Below are 21,382 nucleotides of genomic sequence, written 5' to 3' on the forward strand. Positions count from 1 at the left end.
TACTATGCTAAAGGTCTCCAGTCCTTCTTAGGTCCTGTGTAATGTCTCCCAGCCTCAGGAGAGCTCTTGAGTAAATACACAGCCTCAGAAGTCATTAGACATCTGCTTTTATGCACCGACTCAATCCTTACATGCCTAAAATCCTGCTATAGTACATGGAGGTCTGGTCAGTATAGCAAAGGCAACTGCAAAATTCAGCTGGTCAGCCACTATGTGGGCAGTGAACTTAAGCTTCCAATGGTTTTCAGATGCTTCAAGTTGCCCAAGACATGTGCATGGCCTATAACTTACGTTGCAGGGCCTAAAGAGGGTGTATGTTCTTTAGAAATGGCAGTTGGAGGTTAGGCGTGATATCTGAGAGCAGCTGCCATGATACTAGACACTGGTACATGAGCAACTGAACTGAGCCCTTAGTGTGTGATCTTAGGCACCATTGACTGTACTGGAGGTGTAGACACTTTGATAACTGCAGTAACCTGAATTTGAGCGTTGTAGGTCTGCGAGTTGAGGATCTGGCTATTAATTTAATGTAATTTTCTTGTTTGGCTATTTGTCTGTGGTAATTCAAGACTTCATTGTGAAGTATATATGAGAAACTAGTAGTCTATCAACTGAAGAACCCCTTCCCATAAACACATATTTTCTGCTGTTTGGCCTTAAAGTCTTATTCATGATTTTTCACTTGAAATCCAAACAATACCATTTCTGTGCCTGCTTAAATCTTTGGACAAGCATCACTAATTTTAATGTACTGACATACAAGTTGGTTCATACCTAGGACCATGATTGGCAAGTAATGTCTACAAGCTCTTTATTGAGTCCTTTATTGATCTTCCACTACCGAAACATTGCTTCAGTTTCATGTAGTTCAAAACTTAGGAGTGTGGGAATCTGATATTTATGGTAGCCTTCCCATCAGAGTACAGCCAGGCAGCATGAACAGAAATCAGGTCCAAAGTCAAGCTATATAATAACCACAATAAAAATACCTCACAATTCTGGATCATTAAAGGTTTTAAATGTGTTTTGCAAATATTAATTAATGTCACAACAGAGTGAAGTGTGCATTGTTAGCTTATGTCCATGTCTGTGGGAGTGAGTAGTGAATAAAAAAGAAGCTATAAACTCTTCCTGAGACATTGGGAAAATCATTCATCCAGTTACCTTCTACTTTAGCTGGATAGTAGTGCTTCTTCTGTATTCAGTGGGGAGCTGGGAAGCTATGCTAGCAGGGAGGGTACTGCTATTTAAAATGGCAAGTGTAGGGGTGGTTTTGCAGCCAAAAATAATGTCTATAGGGACTCAGTGCACACTTATTAGCATTTATCACAATGTGTGGAATTCATACAGTGCAGATGTCTCCATCTGAGCTTGTTGCCCTTGCATTTCTTTACCGTCAATGGAGGTCTAGTCACTGTGAAGTACAATTAATCTCATTCTAAAGTAGGTGTCTGAATAGATCAGACTGACTGCAAAGGACGCATGGGGGTGAGAAGTTCAGATGTAGGAGAACTGAATCTCATCCTACCTGTTCCGTGGGCAAAACTGCTATGATTTAGTCTTTAAATATATACTTTTAACTTTACTGAAACACAGTTAGCACACCAGATGTAGAAGTGTCTCAGAATAAGTCTGTTCTAAGAATTTACCACAGATTGTCATATCAGAATTTTCATTTAATTAAAAATACCAAATAATTGTTCCATTATTTTACACAAACGTAAGGTAAATACCCATTATGTCCATGTGGGTCATCTGGTGCAGCAAGCACGAGATAAGCAAGGTGGTAAACAAGGTTTCACAGTGGAGGACTGAAGGAAATTTCTAGGGCTTATTAATTTCTAGGATTTCTACATTCTTCCTTAATATAATAATTTGGAACTTTATCCAAGTTCCCCACATATCTAATGCAATAATGCCCTTATGCAATGATGCTTATCTCCAGCTGGCACTTAAGGAAGGTCTGGTCCTCTGTAGGTTCTGTGTCTTAGCTGCCATTGTGCAGGTGACTCGCTTGGGTACTGGTACCTGAGTGTCTCAGAATGGCATTGAACATAATAAATGGACAGTTAATATGATTTGCGTGAAGATTAAGGTCTGTAAATTTACTTGTCTACATGTAAGAAGATGCCAATACACTAGGTGTTTATGTTTTCCTGGTGAATTGATTTATTCAGCTTGTCATTTAATGTACAAAACATGCATACTCAGGAGATGGAGGAAAGGGTCAACTACCTTGCCACCTTCCTTACTGCAAAGGCATCTAAACTTGGCAACCTCAGAGCAGAAAGTCAGATTTGTTTCCAAAAATACCTGAAACAGCACTGGACAGCTGCATTTAAGCAGCTGTATTGATTCCTGGATCTCACCTGAGCAGAAGAAAGGCTTTATACTAAGCATATTGGTAGGCACATATGCGTAAAAAATGATGTCTGAATCTTTTAAACTCAAAGTTATCCTCATCTAGAAGAAAATCATATTCTAGACAGTAAGTTGCCACACCGAGATTTTCAGAGCAAGCACAGATCATCCACACTGGAACAGCACATGTTTCCTGACCTGAGCTATCATTCTCATCCTAATTATCTGTAGTTTCCTTCTGCCCTCTTTCACAATCACATCCAATTTTTGTACTGGGAAAATACATTAGTTTTTTAAAGTGAATAGTATTTATGGTGTATTTTTTTGTTAATCTCCAGAATTAAATGTTACTTCTACAGCAATAGCTAGATATTGACATTGTACCTCACCAATGAATCCAAGAATTATTTTAGTGGATTTTGACAGCTTTCAAAAAAGACTTGGAGATTCCAAGCAGATCTCTATGGAATTCGATTAGTGACAGTAGTTTTCTCACAGCTTTTACTGGTAGAGAAAGTCTAAAGAATCAGCAACACAGCAAAAATTCTTTGAAATCCCATTCCATATTCAAACAGTAGTTGATTTAACTATGAAGAAGGAACATCATGTTGCTAATTCACATTTAAGTGGATGAATATTTAAGCTCTGTGTTTGCTATGAAACCACAAGTGGTGCATTGTGGGATATCCATTGCAACCACAACTGAGTATTAAGTGATTCAGATGTTCTGAAACCCACTCAAGTACTGTAACTACAAGGCATGTATTTAATATCTTATATTTTAAAATCAGTCATAAATGTTAGTGCTTAAGCTTAGGAAAGTTCAGTTGTAAGCTATGTTAATTGGGAAGGGCAAATCCATTAGTACCAATCTGGATTTGGTACTGATTCCAGAGCCTTTACTCTTGCTAGTGAAAATGCCAGGCAAGAAAAAAGGCCAGAAGCAGTCTGCCAGTCAGGGACTCCACAGAAAAGGCAAATAATAAATGGTGGCAGTTACAGAAACAATAATATGAGTCATGTTAACAAGCTGTATCTAAGTGGAGCAGTGGACAAGTGTGTGTTTGCTTTACCTGTAAGGCTGCACAGCAGCCTTATATTCACCATCATCAGTAGAAGCACTGTAAATGGCATAACTACATGAAGGGGTGGGAAAGGAAACTGTAAGGAAGTATCTCTTCTCATCCAAAAGGTGTGAAGCTGCATGAGGGCAATGCTCTTCACAGTCTAATAAGCCCTGCTGTGTCTCTGAACAAATATGCTAAACTGCAGTTTCTGGTGCTCTTTCTTGCTACTTCTGCTGATGAGCATAAGGGCTTAGCCAGGGTGTATCTTGGGAAAATGACAACTCATTGTGCATATTGAGAAATGACATGACCAGCATTTAAGAGGTAACTGTAAGGAATTAACTAATATTTCAAATTGAATGTGTAGAAAAGAAGCTTTCTGTTACATTTAGCACCACTGTGAAATTTATTCTAACACTTTAGTGTCTGTAAACTCATCAAGGCTTATAAAAATGTCAAATGCAAATATTTTTTTTTTTATTAACCGATCTTCTTCATTCAGGCACTTTGATTTCTGTAAGGGAAGATCACTTCTTTGTCTTGTATTTGTGAAGAAATTTTTGCTTGGTGAGAGGGTAAACAGATTGGGATGATGGTATGTTACAGTCACCTTGCCCTCACTTAGAAAAGATGTACATAAATAACTAAACAGAAGATAAACCAAGTTGTCTGTTGTGTGCAATCTGTAGCAGTTTTGTAGTTCTGTATGCCATTAGTGTTATAACACAATGCTGTGCTGGCATTACTCATAAATGCAAAGGGGAGTTTTGTTCACAGCCTCAGTCCTGATATTAATTTCACTGGGAGTCTTATTGGTCCAGAAATAAATGGGTTTGTGATCTCATCTCTTAAAATCTGTCAAGCATTGTTGTCTCTTTCCAATAAATATTTTTATATCAGTCCCATTAAATGTTTTAGTGTGTCTTTATGTGATTGCTTTTGAACCTAGGCATTCCTGTCCTAAACAGTGAATGAAAAACAGCCTAGCAATACAACCTCTTCACTTGCTATTCAATTTTTCTTTCTGAGTTTACATCAGTATAATAAGAATATAAAATGAAGATTTTGAAATCCATAATGGATATGAGTATGGTAAAAAATTACTCTGGAAGTGTGAATAGCTATTGTAAAAATCCAGAGTTGACAAAAGAAACCTACATTATATGAAATATAGAGAAGTAGTTCGAAATATGATCAGATTATTAAAAGAGCTTAATGCAACACTAAGCTTCATCAAATAGCTTATACTGTCTACAAAACCTTTCATTGTATGGCTTGTGGCTCTGTTCCTCTTTCTGCCATTTTCCTTTTTTACTTGCTTTATTTTTACCACACGCTTAACCATCCTTTTCCCTGCTCTTCTCTGCGCACCGTTGTCTTTCAGTTCTCATAGTTGAGCCATGCCTCTGCTTCTGGGAACTTCTCTATTAACAGTGCTTTTCAAAGAGCCTGTGTAAGCTCCCAGAGTCTATGCTATTGGAAACACAGCTTTCCCAACTGTTAGGGACTTGTATTTCACTTGTTTATGATCAGTTATCATCAGCTCTTTACTCAAGATAGCATGTGAGAAGCTGACTTGAGAAGGGAGTGAGGAGCCAGAAGAGTGGTGGACATGGCTGCGTTCAGAAAGGGCCATTGTAATGGCCTAGACTTTTAAACATGCAAGTAATTTCATTCATATAACTGGTCTATTGATTTCTATGTGTTTGCTGATAAAGAAAAAAAAAAGACTTTCCTGAACATGGAATAGTTCAGGAGTTTCACAGAGTGATCAGCTGCATCTTCTAGTCGGGAGGATCTCAAACTATTGACTGTTGAAAGCTAGGAGTATGTCTCCAGAGAAGGGTTGATTTATATCTGCACTTTCCTGAAGTGTATTCTACTAACTATGGCTGAAAGCAGGGCGCTAGTGTTACATGGGCTGTAGTCTGAGCTGGTGTAGCCATTCTTGGCTTAATCTCTGAAGGATGTGAGTATTTGGCCAAGTCCTGGGTTGGTAAAAATCTTTATATTTGCATTAAAGAAATTAAAGCACTTTACATAAGTTGAGTTTCTGTCCTACTGTCTCGTATTTCTTTGAAAGTAACAAGCACATATAGGGACTTACAGAATTTAATTCTAGTCTATAGGAATGACTTACATAAAATAGTGTCAGCTTCCCAGTCAATAGCTTTGAAAATTGCTCATCAGCAAGGAAAGTAAATTATCAAAACTACTTTAATTAACCTATCCCATGTAAGCCTTTGGCTATCAGACTTTCACTGTCTAAATCTGTAATTACATATTGTTATCCCTTTACAGATTAAAAGGTTATTCCTGCTTTGAGCTTTTCGGGTTGTTTTATTGGAGCATAGGTTTGATTCCCCTGCTAAATTTTAAAGACTGAACTAATGTCTTTTTTCTTCCCTCCTGGGAAACATTGAAATATTTCCTGTTTGCAGTTTCAACCCCCTCCTGCACTTTGCACTGAGGACTCGGTGAATCTCTTCTGAACAATTCTGTATGGGGCCTAGATGTTAGATGTGCTCCTGTTGTTTCATTTATCTTGTTCTTTGAAGTAATTTAATGTCCTCTTCTGTGTATGCTCAGTGAAGCATGGCTGCTGTTACCCTTAGCAAGACTGGAGTTTCCTCAGTCATTAACATGACTTTATGTACAAGGTAACAATTTGTTTTTTGCACTGAATGGATGAAATAGGAGTCCTGGTCATAGTCAGTCACTGTGTAATTTAAGGTTGTATCTTAAAAGTTTATTCGTAAGTGACCAAATAAAGGCATTTCCTGTTTCTCGACTTTCAGGTGCCTGACTTCACAACCTAAAATATTTTCATTTACTTTCCTATATCCTTTTGGGCTAAAAGTTTTTATTTTTTATTGACTTTGCATCAGCATTATGCTACCACACAACTTCATGCTTAAGAATACAATTTATCCAAGAGGAGGAGAAGGCTTTTATTCTAGTTAGACCAGGAGAAGACAGGTAATAATTCAGAATGGTGGGAAGAGCCTTCAAGAATAGCCTCACACAGATACCTGGGTGACTTTGAGAGGCAGTGTACCTGCATGGCATAGTTTTGCTGTATTTCTCTTACCCTTATTTATTTCTATTGCAGTAGTGCATATGTCAAAAGGTCCCGTCTATGTTTGTTTTCTCACAATCTGTGTAACACCGTCTGAAAGAAGAATTCAAACTGTAGTGTCGGAGGTTACAAAGCAAGTGTCTTCTTCTCAAGGTGACACTATGCCAGGCAAGGTTGTGCTGCTCTGCTTCCTTGGGAAGCAGGCAGGATTCAGAGGACCTGCAGACATGAAGCTGGAAGGAAAGGTGCTCTGCTTCCCAGATCCATGCAGCTTCCTCATGGCCAGAAGAGCAGCAAATGAGCAAGTAAATAGGTAAAGAGATGAAGAAATAAAAAATGCAGCAGAAGCGTTTGATGATGGTTATTTTCTTCCTTTCCCCCGAGTGGGGCTGTTCAACTGCTCCAGTGACATGCTGGAACAGGCGTGCTCAATAAACAAGAGTTTCACTAAAAATGACTCTTAGGAATACAGCATTGAGGACTGAAAAGTATCACTTGGATCAGTGAGATAACATTTAACATCATCATATATCTCGTTAAGACTGATTTAAGTCCCGCTTTTATTCATTGTTGGTGATTTTAATGTTTGTCCTTGTTTTATATTTTGGAAAGCTCTTCTACATCTTTGCAACTCCAAGTGCTTAAAGTGAACCATATTTTTTTTTGCTATATCAGACAGCACTTCCCTTCCTCACCGAGCTCTATACTGTCAGGATGCTTAAAGTATTTTTGAGGAAGTGGAAGACCAATATTCAGTTCCTCCTATGCATAGATTTAGTGGCTTAACTTAATTTGTCATTTCCACATCATTAGTCAGTGGTCAAGATAAAAGACTATTAGCTGTTTTCCCCACTTGTGTTAAAATAACACTCTTATCTTGAGAAGTAGTTTTAGGAACTCAGTATTGTTCCAGGCATAATATCTAAGTTATCAAATTGTTGCTAACCAGAATTAATTCTAAAGCAATGTATGCAGAGTAGAAATAAAAAAGTTGCAGAGTGCTATCAGGCTGACAACAATGCCCTGTGCTGTCTGATACGTAGACAAGAAATGCTGGCATTCAGTGATCTTCTCCAAGTAAAAATGAATTTTTTTCCAAGTCAAGGAAAAAAAAAGTACCTCCATTATTTATGTACCTGCTGAAGTTTGAAGCCTACAGAAAATTATGAAGAGAACATTTCAAAGGAAATGGCAAACTTTTTATATTGGAAATTAATACATGATAGGATTATAAAGGTTACTGTTTCTTCCCCATTCAGTGTATCTGAGAGTCTACAGAAAGGCAGCACTGAATATAGCCATTACTTCTTTTTGTGGAATTAACCACTTAAATGAATTAACTGTCAAAGTTAGTTTCTTGTTTGCAGGTTTGGGACTACACACTCTTAATGCTGCTTCAGCTTCCTCAACTTCACAGTGCAGCTTTTTTCTTAGCTTCCTCTAGGCTTTAATTGCATGAGCATTCCTCGCCTGGACATCGTGATTGATACCACAGAGTCCTCTGTCCCATTTCGTTCTTTTTTTTCCAGGAGTGTTGATGGTAACTTGATAGGTCTAATTCACACTCTTTCATCTCTTGAGCAAGATCCATCACTATCAAAGAAATCCCCTTTCCTCGCATATTCAATGTACTATCATGAGAACTTACAGTGTTTCCATTATCATTTGGCTTTCCTTTTCCTTTTGTAAAAATACCCTATCCTATCTATAAATATTCCAAGCCTGGTGGTGCTTCTGCTGGGTATCACACTGCATCCACCACCAGTAAAAGCATGCAAATGTCCTAGCCACCCACTTGAGACACTGCAATTGGGCAGGTATGGTGACCTGTTATGCTTATGTTATAGGATATGGTCTAGAAAGAAGATGACACTGTGGGTACAGATAGATCTTCACCTGTTCAGAGAAGGCTGAAAGTACCATCATGAATATCTAACTTGCCTCCTGAATGTTGCTGGTGAGGGACCAATCAATGATCCTCAACCCATGCTCCTCTCAAGGCTGCCAACTCATGAAAAAGTGATGAAAGTTTGAAATTAAGAAGTCTACTATTGCATCTGCCAGAGCAAAATAAGGCATTTTCCGGAACTGCTTACCAGTAATTGCCACCCATTGGTCAGCAAATAGTGGGAGCTTCCTTCCCTAAAATTTCATCCAAGGATTCCTGCCTCAGGTCATCGAGCTCTTGAAAGAAAAGAGAAGTTATTGTTTTACAGAGAGAAAAGGAACAGAAGTAGACATGAAATGGGGGGAAACAGAGATAGGAAATGAAATAGATGATTTACTTTTCAAACAAAAGGAATTAAGACAATAGCAACAAAGTAGTCATACAGAGAAGATGGAATAGTCAGATGAATTTCCATTTCTAAGCTTAACATGTGGCCAGTGCTGATTAGGCAGGTTTAATAACTCTCCAATCTTTTCTTCACCTGTTCTACAAGCCTCTCTTCCTTCTGTATACAATCTATCATTACAGGCAGTACAACAACTACAGCTGTGTTCTGCTTATCTTTTCTATACATTAACACACATAAAATAGTGCTAGAGGATAGCTCATGAATATAACATTTTTCACTGCTTTTAGCTTGTCCTTGTACTGCAGCCTAGGAAAAGAGAGAAGAGAGGAGTTTTACAGCACACTTTGAAGGCTAACAGACCTGAGCTTTCAAAAACCTTGGGGGTAAGTGAATCCCAAACTGAGCCCCTGTCACAAAAAACACCTTTTCATTTATTCCATAAAACCACAGTTGAGCATCACTGTAGATCTTGGCTGCAGTAAGATTTCACAGGGGCAGAAGCAATTTCTTAGGTGATAGGTCCCAAATCACACAAGACATTGCATGTTGCAGCCAGCATTTGGCTCCCACCTGTAAACCTATTGTATTTTCATTACGGCATAGAAGAGATTCAGGTGCTTCCTTTCTTTTTCTTAGAGGTTCTGAATTTGGGGCACAGGACTCTTGCTATAAACTCTGAAATGTGCCTATTCACTTGTGACAGGAACTGCTTGTGTAAGAGTTTCTTCTGCTGGGGAAGCAGTAAAGCAGGGTATTGGGATGGCATAGAACATTGCCAGGTATTTATCAACCTTTTTGTTCTGGGCTGCCATTTCAAGTGATGATTTACAGTTCCACTTCTACCTTCCCTCCTCTGCCTTTCCTATTTTATCCTGCTTCAACTGTGGGTCTTGGAGAGGGATGGATGTTGATCCTCTTCTGCTATAGGGCTGTTTGGTCAGACCAGGAAGTCTCAGTTTAAGGCAGTACCCTCAGTTTGGTGACCAAGATACTGAATAATGAATTTTCTGCTGAATTTGAAGTCTCAAGTGTAGCATATTTTGCACTCAACCTAAGGTTCTCTGAGGACAGTGAACAGTCTTCCACTGGGTAGAATGGCCTCTGTATGTGGCCCAGACCCGTCAGCTAGAAGAGATGTGGCTATGTTTTAAGAAGCAGACAATTACAGGTTACGTAGTCACAAATAAATGAAAACTAAATGGGCTAAATTATCCTCTGTGGTCATTCTTTTGTTTTCAGTGGAGTTATACCAATAACTGATTTGACCCAATATTTTGTTTATAGGAGGACTTATGAAATGCTAATTATATTGGTCGAATTAGTGAAAACTAAATAGACTTCAGCTTTGTTTGTATGGTTAAGCAATGTAATTATGAATGCTGGAAACGACAGCTGGGCTTAATGTGGAATACTGAGCTCTAACTAAAAATGTATAAGTGAAACACTTTGTTGGGAGTACATACTGTACGGAAACTGGAACATATTTTTGGACAGCATCCCTGGCTTTGCAAATCAGATGCTAAGATTCAGCAAAGATGAGTCTTCAAGGTAAGAGATGCTTTAGCAGAAGGAAATTGTAATTTGGGTGTTAGTCATGGATTGCATTGCCCTGTGAATGAAGGTTCAGCTGAAGTAATTCAAAATTAATGAATATGTTTAAATCAATTCTAATTCAGCATATTAAAGCAATCTACTGGTTGCTTAATTTACTATATGAATGATACTAACCTGAATAAAATTGCCCATGTTGAAATGGAGTTGTAACTGTGATTGATTTTCTTGTTAGTGCCCAGTTTGACCAAAGCCAAATCCTGGCATTGTGTCCTAATACCACCCTATAGAAGATCCCACACAGAAGCAGAAATTAACATAATCTTACATAAGCAAGTCATGTTATCCAAATTCCTATCTCTTTTAAAGCTGATTTGTCAAGACTCAGTAGAGAGCATGGTATTTAATGCACTATGTAGACTAACATAACATGGCAGTTTCACAAAATATTTTTAAAACAGATCACTATTTGTATTCCAAAGGGAATTTTCTCAATAGGACAAAGCATATTTTTCAAACTGTCAGTGTTTGATTGCAGGTTTGCCTTTAGATGCTTTTGAAGTTATTAGAAAATACTGAGAAGACAGTAAGAGTTAGCTACATGGAGATCTGGATAGGACTTCTGAAGTGGAATGCTAAAAATGAAAATGTGTACTCGATTTTGGTTTTTCTGTGCTTATGAAAATGTGAACAATAGCATTTACTAGAAGTAGAGGTGCTGCACTAGCTTTTGTCATCCAGCTGAATAATTGTGGTTTATGCTGATGTATAGCTCTGCTCAAAAAACCCCTACCACACTCACCAGAATTGCTAGCAAAGATGAATTGTGTGACTGCTCTTCTGGCTAATGTCCGTTAAACAGGGCAACCACACATTTCTCTTTATAGATTCTATTACACCCCTCACAGGTAAGCAGTGATTATATTCACCCACCGAGCCTCCCACTCTCTCATAATATACCTTTAGCTCACTGTCAAAAATATCTCTTGAGTTCAGGTGATTTATTTTTGCTCAGAAGGCATTCAGAAACAATTGGGAATCCTTTGTTTTTATTGTACAGTTTTTCTTGGTAACCAGTGAGGGGAGGATTAAGATATTAAGCCTTTGTCTCTGTGTCAAAAAATTATAGTTTTACAGCCTCTTTTTCTAAAGAGGACTCTTTTTGGTATTACTATTATTATTAAAGAATGACAATAATACAATTTTTTAGTTACTTCAGCTGAACCTTTATTTACAGGGCAATGGAATCCATGGTGAACACCCATATTACAACTGTTGTTGTATTATTACTATTATTCCTATAGAGAGTATTTATAGGACTGTATTAGAAGACCAGAAAATGGTTGGTGATTTTTTAAAAATATATAGGCAATCATCTATACTTAATTATATAAACAAGTAGCAATGAGAGGTAGGTTTGTATAGTTCTATGAAGTTTCTGGCCATGAGTCCTTGCTTAAGATTGGTGACACAGTTACGGAATTAATAGCATCTCTGTCCCATTTCTGATCCCCCTGGAATGAGTCCTCCAGGTGTCAGGTCTGATGCCTGGTCCTGTGTCTGGATGTAAGCTCAGCCTTTAACCTACATTACAACCAGAATCTAGGTGCTGTTCCAGCTCTTATTCCAGTTATTCAGTTTTTATTCAAGTTGTCTGTTTGAAGGCTCTGGCTTCTCCATTTTGTTGTTCTCTAGCTACTGTGTGGGTAGTATTTAGCCAGTAAGACAGCATATTAGAGGAAAGTAATTTACAGCCACAGCCAGTTTACATGTTTATCTGGTTATACACTGTTTTATGCTGCCCTTTGCAGACAAGCCAGTGACTTATTTTTTTCAAAGGTTAAAGCCAACTAATTTTAAGAAAGTTAAATATTTTTAGTGAAACAGCTCCAAACTTCTTTTGGTGTTTCTCAGTAATTTTGCTCACTACCCCTTCTGTTTCTTCCTTCCAGCTATGGGTCCCCTTGGACCTAGTTCAGAAATTGGCATTTGGGTTAGCCCTGCTTAACCCTGCTCCTTCCCTGATACCTTCCCCTTCTCAGTCATTGCCTCCTCACTGCCTGTTCCTTCTGGGGCCCAGTCTGGGGAATTCCACCTCCCACTTTTATTCCTGGCACAGCTGGGCCTTAACTCAGCTCAGACAAAAGTTTTTCAGGCAAAAGCCCTTATTTTGTGCCAAACATCTCTGTTCCTCAGCTGACCAGTTAGCCCAAGAGTGCACCACTAAGGTAATGGCCCAATTGTCAATTTGCCTGTTACATTAATAGAATCATAGAATAGTTAGGGTTGGAAAGGACCTTAAGATCATCAAGTTCCAATCCCCCTGCCATGGGCAGGGACACCTCACACTAAACCATATCACCCAAGGCTTCATCCAACCTGGTCTTGAACACTGCCAGGGATGGAGCATTCACTGGGCAACCCATTCCAGTACCTCTTCCTTATATCTCCAGAACTTCTTCCTTATATCCAATCTAAACCTCTGCTGTTTAAGTTTTAACCCGTTACCCCTTGTCCTATCATTACAGTCCCTAATGAAGAGTCTCTCCTCAGCATCCCTGTAGGCCCCCTTCAGATACTGGAAGGCTGCTATGAGGTCTCCATGCAGCCTTCTCTTCTCCAGGTTGAACAGCCCCAACTTTCTCAGCCTGTCTTCATATAGGAGGTGCTCCAGTCCCCTGATCATCCTCGTGGCCCTCCTCTGGACTTGTTCCAACAGTTCCATGTCCTTTTTGCGTTGAGGTCGCAGGAGAGCAGAGTAGAGGGGCAGGATCACCTCCTTCAGTATGCTGGTAACATTTCTTTTGGTGCAGCCCATTTAACATCAGAGGCTTTTGGTTGCTACCCGGTGTCTGTGGGACAATTAACTGGAAGTGTTTATTCCTCTGTGATGGTTCAACTAGTCAACTTAAAACTATGGTTTGACTATACTGCACTTAACCAGCGGTGAGTCCACTGTCACAGCACAGGCTCGGACTGTTTGGTTGGGAATTTTCAATGTTACTTCATTATTGAAACCATCTGATCCAAATAAAAGTGATAACTGGTTGTTTCACTTCTAAAATAGTCTATTTCCAATGGTTTTGACTCATAAATGGATTGATTTTAAAACTACACTGTGGACTGCAGTTTCTTTCCCCCAACCTAGAAAGGGTTGATGTGGTATTTTTTGATTGCTTTTTTTATGCTCTTATTTGCATTTTTCTTAAAGTTGACAAGAAACTGATGCAAGTGGCATCCTTCAGTTGTCATTTAAGTCACAACTAAGGTGCAGGAGGAAAAGCTTCAACTGGTCTAGCAAATGAAGGTTATAATGTGATTTCCAAGCTAACTGGCACTGCAGTGCAGTGCTTAAAATCCCTTTCAGCAATGATATTAAAGTCTCCGGGGTGTCATCATGTTGCAAAAATGCTGGTAAAAGGATAAAGTTACTTGGTGTTTTGTTCTCTCATCTTTGTTCCTTGCAGTTCTGGTAGCCTGTGGAAATTAATAGCCTGGAATTGAGAATATTGCTTTTTATTCTCTCTGTTCAGAGAAATTCTTGTCCTTTCTTTCCCACATCTCTTTGAAGAAAGAGGAAAGGCAGAAAAAACCCACACTTCAGTGGGCTGGCTAGATTCAAATACCAGCCACTGTTGGCCTTTCATTGGTGCTCAGCAATCATTGCAAGATTGTTTTGGGAGCCCCTCCAACACATGAATTTGCAATCTGCTGATACATATGCCGTGGAGTTGAAAGTGTTTTTCATGTATGAGGAACCTCTCAGATCATCGTTATGTTTCCTGCATTGGTTCAGGCCTCTTCCAGTGTTACACTTTATATTTCAATAGCAGAGATGAGGCATTGCTACTGCTAGATACCAAACTCGTTCTACAGACAAACCTACTGTATGTATATGTGAAATGTTTCACTACTTCCATAATTACAGTGCCAAAAAATGCAGCATCTAAAGACTTGCCATTGCATCCAAAACAGCTTCAAATGTAAATACAGGGTTATGCTACTACTCATATACTCGCACTTCAGTGTTACTAAAACACTGTCAGAAATGAAGCATTTCCAAACCATACCCAGGGCATGGTCTCCTTCGGGTCCAGAAGATAAAGACTCTAAAATGTCTGTTAAAAACCAAGTTGCCTTAAGAGTTCTAAAACTCTTAAAAGTTGGTCTCTTTTTTTATTCTGAAATAAAAATAAGATGGCATAAAGAAGTTTGGTTTTCAAAAACACCATCCTCAGTTTCACTTCTCTTTCATTGCAAATGGGAACCATCTTTGTATTCTTTTACGGAGTGTGTTAAAACTGTGGTGGTTTTGGGGTGGAGAGTATGTGCATTGCAGCGTGAAATCTACACTAGAAAAGACTTATGTTTTTCCCATTCCCTATTTTTTTAGAAGACTTATATTCATTTGCTTTCCTGAATAAATGGTCCCAGATAAGACTTAGCAGTTGTACTGCATCAGTGATATGGAATTAAAGGTTTCCATAAAATGTTCTGGATATGCCTAAGCTAGCAGTAACTAAGCCTTGCAAACTACTATCAAATAAGTTAATATTGAACCGTAAACAAAACAGGCATTTTAAAGGTTTTTCCAGACCCAAGACACATGGGCTGAGACAATAGATACAGATTTAAAGCTACAAGGATGAGCATCTTCACTGATGCATAGGGATCTTCTATAGTAAAAGAACATAGTTGCCATAATTATCTTAAAAGTTTGTGAAATTCAAATAAGCAAGGGAAGCCAAAACTTGTAAATTCTTATATTCTCCAAGCACCTTCTCTATGGAAAAGATTGTTTAGGAGAAGACTAGTTGTATTAATGGAAAGGCAAGACTGCAATGACCTGGCATTGTAGAAATACATTGTACTTACTATTGTTTTTACATTCCTATGGAAATATGTTCTATAGTTAGTAAGTTTGTTGCAGAGAAACATTTTCAGACAAAAAGTGGTGGCCATCCAGCTTACTCATTTGCAGTAGTGTTGCAAGCTCAAGGGATCTCAACTGTGAGCAATAAAAATGTGCCTTAAAGTTTCCAAGATGCTTACTAGCTCTTTTTCTAAGCTCTTCATCAATAAATCAATTGAAGTGTTAGATGGTTACTTGAGCAAATGAGAAGGTAATGACTCAGTTTCACTCTATGCCTAAGAAAAAGATGATTTTTTCAGCAATTAGCAGTTTATAGCCAATTTGTTTCTCACTCCAGTATGATCCTTCTCTCAAGTTTGGATAACCTTTGCTACCCAATACTGCTTTAGCCTTTGGTAGATACACATGGATAAACAGACAAACTACTCTGTAAAAAGAGTTGAAAAACATCTTCTGTCTTCCCTATCAGCAGTGAGAGCATATCTTTCCAAACCTTACATTAGAACGTCATACAGAAGGAGAAAACTTTAATTCACAAAGTTAAACGTTGCTGTTCCCTGTTTATACTTGCCCTTTCTGACACATAGTACCAGAAACACCCAGGAAGAGCTCTCAATTTGTAGTTTTGCTTCTGCTTGGGTCAAAGTCTAAAATATAGCCCAACTGTACTATATGTTTTGAAAACAAGTCCTCAGACTGCCACGTTAAAAAATGAGCTTGTAAATGTCAATAACATTTACATTATATCTCATAGTTGTAAAACCCCATCTGAGGGCGAGATGTTTTGTATTCCCTTTTATCTCCTGTATTTCCTACTTCAACATTTTGTTAGATGAAAGAGTAGTAAGCAATTAGTAATGTATTAGCTAAAAGTAACATGAAAACATCAAGTTGGTGCATATTTTAGTGTTCAGTTCTTAGAAGCATTGGTTGTATTTGTCTGAATTACTACATATCCTTTGTCTTCAAAGAGAACTTTAACCAAATGACCCTCTAAAATTACATTGATATTTTCCTGGATCAGCAGGGGGTCTAGCATCAAGCAAGGAAAACATACAGCACTGAATGTATCCTTTGATTCATAGGTTCGTACGAAAGCTTTGATATAACAGCTCTTTGGAGGAATTCAGTTAGTGTCGGCAGTTTGGAGAAATAAGAAAATTCAGGATTAGGAACTGGCCATGCATACTCCTATGAGAAATTGTTCTTTATAATCCTGTTGAATTTTCCTATTTTTTGACCCAAATATTAGTAAGTTAATAGTCAAGGTAAAATTGGCCAGGTTCTTTGTTACACAAAGGAAATGTGTGCTATTCAGATGACTTAAATTAGCATGCTCACTTTAAGGCACCTTTACCAAAGAAGTACTTTGAGAGATCTCAGAGAAGCACCTGTAAAAGACATGTGCACTCTCATCCCCAGCAGTGCTGGGCTTGTTTTTCGGTCCTGTCTCCCGAAAGCAGAGTCCTCAGTCCTGAGATGAAGCCATAGAAACTTTATCTATCACCTGGGGTGAGGAGAGAGTGTTTTAGAATTGGATATTAAGTGGCTAGCATGTGGAACCAGGCAGCTCTTCAACTAGCTCGGTGTGAAGCCATATAGAACTAGCCAAAAGGGATGCTCAGTGTCCTGAATAGATGTGACCTACATTTTAGACCTCTGCAAGATTTAGATACATATGGCAGGGACCTCCCTCTGCTCTGGATTTGAATATATTAACTTCTTATAAACATGTACGATCACACCCTTTCTTCCTTTTATTTTATTCAGAGGTTTTATTTTGAAGTAAAACCATTGTCCTGCTGTGTTTTTTGGTTCTGTTCTGAATCCTGGATTATTCACAAAAGCCATCATTTTGTCTTTAGTCTCCCTTCCTGCCTGAAATCAGTGACTGGTCTCAGCTATTTTTTGTGCTGAGGGCCCACTGAGGAGTTGGGGAGCACTACTAAATAAATCAAATTTAAATAAATTAACCCAGTTAATGCAATCCTATCCAAATAAATCCAATTTGTTGTTTAAAAAAATAAGTAATAGTATAAAGGATGAATATAAATAATAACATCAAAAATTATTAATGAAGAACCACTAGTTTTGGTAACACTGCTTCTCATGCTGTCTTCAAGCTTATCTCCAGAGCTGAGGGGGACGGAGATGAAAGAAAAGGCTTTCACACAGTGGGAGACCTTCCCTCCAGGTCATGTGGAGCAGGAAGGCCTGTTCTTGTCCTGCACACCCGTTTCTGTTGGCTGTGGTTTTCAAGTTCAGCTGCCTGGGCTTTGATTTCTTCACTCCTTCACAGAGCAGCATGGCTCTGAGGCCAGAGGAGAAACGAGATGCTGCAGCCCTGGGGCAGCCAGGTGCTGAAAGAGCCTCCGACCTCCTCCCCACCACCCTTTCTGCCTGTCAGCCCCTCTTCCCCTGCACTTATGAGCGTTGCCTGTGTGGATTTGACCTAAAATACAATATTTCAGCCCAGCAGGATGGGTGCGTGGGTCTTGGAGGAGGGGTCAGATGTGGTGCTGGTGGCTGCCACCTTGCCACAGGGGTCAAGCCCACCCTGTCCTCAAGTCTGTGGATCAGTCCACTTGGTGTTGAAAGTGTAGGGACAGGCTGTGCTCACCCCACTCCTGGCTTGCTCTCCAGTTATAGATCCTCTTGTTTCTGTACTTCAGAGCTTGTCTGGTGGGCTTCCTCCTCAACTCTTGGTAGACGTGGGTCTGTGGACAGCACAGTTGGTTAATGCTGGTGTCGTCATTAACTACCCTTCGGGTGGACACACTGCTGTTGGGCATCAGATCCTATGCTACCTGTGTTTGGTTTTTCTTGCCTCTGAGAAAAAAATTCTGAGAAAGCCAAATTGTTGCTTTATCCTGTAATTCTGAACCCTTCTTCCCATGTAAGACCATCCTGGTAGCTCAGGTAAGCTGGTGTGTTTTCTCTGTGAGCCAAAAGGGGAATAAACACTGGGAAAGAATGTAGACCTCACTGGATAGACTAAAACTCTTGGGAAGCATGCATAAATTCTCCAGCATCATACAAACTGACTTGGTACCTACAAACTGTTTATTAGGCTAAGAGAAGAGGAGCTGTAATTCAATGTTCAGTGGTGACAGGCAAGGCAAACTAACATTTTATTTCTAAAGGCTATGGAAAAAAGTGTTGTACTGGTTTCTGAAGAAGAATTAACTTGTTTTAATTCGATTAGATTTGATTTTGCTAAAGTAAAAGTGCCTTATTTCTACTGCAAATCAAACCAAAGAGCTTAGCTTGGGTTTAAATGCCAATGTATCTAACACAAGTGGGTTTGGCTGTATCTACACTGCTATGTGCAGTGCTCAGTAGATCAAGACTACTCTTGCAGCATATCCACAGTTCTTGCTTGCAGCAGCACCCCCTGAGATCTGCTCTGATGCGGCCCTGTATTCTGGGAGGAGAGAACTTAGGTGCTCCTTTTATTAAGAGGTGACGCCATCCCCCAGATGCCCTTACCTTGAGAGTGAGTGGTTCCAGGTCTTCAGCTGTTGTCTTTGCCTTTGGGGTGGTGTGGCTGAGAAGATGACTCAGTCTGCTTTCTTGTGGGGATTTTTGAGTCTTTCTGTATGTTCTTGCAAGGGTTTCTGCTGGTACCCGAGCATCATCCAGGTCACATGGTACCTATCCTCATGCCAGCAATGTGAGCCAGGAGGAATGCTATTGCAGGGGAATCGTGGCACAGAAGACTGAGGTCTTTGGGCTCTCTAAGATGCCGTGGCTGTTAAATGCCAGTGCGCTCCGAGTTTAGCATTGCAGTGCATTTGGAACATTTTGAAGTGCTCTCAGGAAATGGAATTACAGATCTGTAAGGCAGCTCTGTTCTTAGTGTAGCCCTGTCTACAAAGGGTGTATGTAAAGCGCTAAATCTTCAGAGAGCTGTAGGCAGGAGATAGGCGTGCAAATCCAAAAAAACCCTAAAAGATAAAAAGTTTCTGTTGGTGAGGCTCCACCTGCTCCTAAGTGTTGAAGTAGCCTTATTTATAGGGAGAATTCATGGGAGTGTTTTTTGGAACCCACATTTTGCCATTACCACGTGGGATTTATCTGGGTGTTTTTTGAAAGAAAGGACATACTTTTGCAGTTTTGCAAAGAAAAGCAGCTCCAGGGCTCATGGCTTAGCACTTTGATCCCCAAAGAGAAAGGAGTTTCTTCCACTGTTTGCTGGAAAGCTCCTGAATTCCAAAGGAGCAAGTAAAATTCAACCATCTCCATAATCTCCAGTAAGTTGCTTTCATGTGCTGGTTTATGTGAGACCTATCCTTAGGTCCCTCAAATTTCTTTAAATATGGTGTAGGAAGCCTGAACACTGAATCTTGGATGTTGATTTGAAGTGTCTGGACCATCATTTGGAGAAGAGCTAGCTGTTTGTGCTATGTCAGGCCTTGACTGTGTCCTCTCAGGTCCACGTTATCAGCTGTTTCTTCCTGTCTCATTTTGTAGCTCCTTTCACAGATGCTTGGACAAATAACAGCAAGTGTGTCAACATCCTATTCCTCACATCTGCCCAGGGAACCCCTCAGGGTTCTGCTGAGGATAATCAAATTTTGCCATGAAATTCAGTTTGTGTTGTATACCAAGGAAAGTGTGTGAGTATACAATATGATGAGCCTGAATTATGGCACACTGACAAGTTCCTGCTCATCAGCTGAGTTGCTTTGTTGTTCAAAGTGTCCCTTGGACACCCCCAGAGCTTTGACATGCATTAATTTAACAACAGCACCATCTTTCAGACATGATCCCTGCTGATGCATGGGTCAGCTGTGTGGGGTACACACAGATAGGGTCAGCTCTATGGGTCTGATGCGTTTCAGGTATCTCAGATTCACTGTGAATGTGCTGTATAGCTTTACCATGTGGATTTCTGTTAGCAAATTTCCAAATGAAATTTAAACAACCTTTCCAAATAGATGCAGCTTTATACAAAACTTGTCTGACTGCGTTGCTGAATTTATTGATTTGACCCAGGAGATACTTGGTATTAGAATAATTATTTAAACTCATTTTTCTTAGCTATATGACATTTCTTTTTCCTATGGTGGTATCACATTTCTTGAGTTGTGTAGAGTGTTCAGTATAGTAATACATTGCATTTTCTAATCAGTGGACTTCTGATTACCTGTATTGCCTTGACAATTACCCTAAACAAGCTCAATTCTTTCTTTAATCTGATTTCTTATATGAGTTTCCAACAGATAATGTCCATCCTACTTGTGAATGAATGGCAAGGTGATTCAGTTACAGATTGTCTCTCTTTTCCCGTATCTTGCATTTAAGAAGCAAAAGGAATGCTATAAACACTTGCAGGGTATGATGGCAAAGCTGAATACATCAAAAATATTTTCCATAGTATGGTTGTTAACATGCAGCATGTGTCCTTGTGCTTGCTTGTTTCATGCAACATTGCTACTCTTAATTAAATTAAAAGCTTCTTGGAACTGTGGTTTTATTTTTGCCTTATGCATACATCACAAGATCTTAAAACCTATTCCCTTTTTTCCTCTTTCTCTCGTTTGGGTTGGAGTCTTCTGCATTTTTATCACCCTTCCCCCATTGCTATTAATTTCTTACCTTAAGGTTTCTCATCCTCTGAAGCATGAGGATGAGAACCTCAAGTTCATAGAATCATAATATCACAGGCTGGTTAGGGTTGGAAGGGACCTTAAAGATCATTCAGTTCCGACACCCCTGCCATAGGCAGCGACACCTTCCCACTGCACCAGGTTGCTCCAAGCCCCATCCAACCTGGCCTTGAACACTGCCAGAGATGGAGCAGCCACAGCTTCTCTGGGTAACCTGTGCCAGTGTCTCACCACCCACAAATTCACCCAGTGCGATGCTGCTGCTGGGGTGGGTATTCCAGGTGATGCTTGTCATTGCTCTTGCAGTGGCATTTCTGAAACCTTCCTTAACTTCATCTTCACTTGTCTGCCATGTAGTGACAGCCAAAACAGTGCCAGGTGTGTGTGGCCATCACGTGCACTCCTGTGGCCACTGTGTGTGTCACCATGGCCATCGTCGCATGTGCCCGTGACCACTGTGTGTGTCTTCGTGGCTATTGCATATGCCCCCATGGCGATCATCACGTGTGCTCCCATGGCCATCGTGTGTGCCCCGTGGATCG

Source organism: Melopsittacus undulatus, chromosome 3 (genome assembly GCF_012275295.1).
Source record: "Melopsittacus undulatus isolate bMelUnd1 chromosome 3, bMelUnd1.mat.Z, whole genome shotgun sequence".
In the NCBI taxonomy this organism is placed as follows: domain Eukaryota; kingdom Metazoa; phylum Chordata; class Aves; order Psittaciformes; family Psittaculidae; genus Melopsittacus; species Melopsittacus undulatus.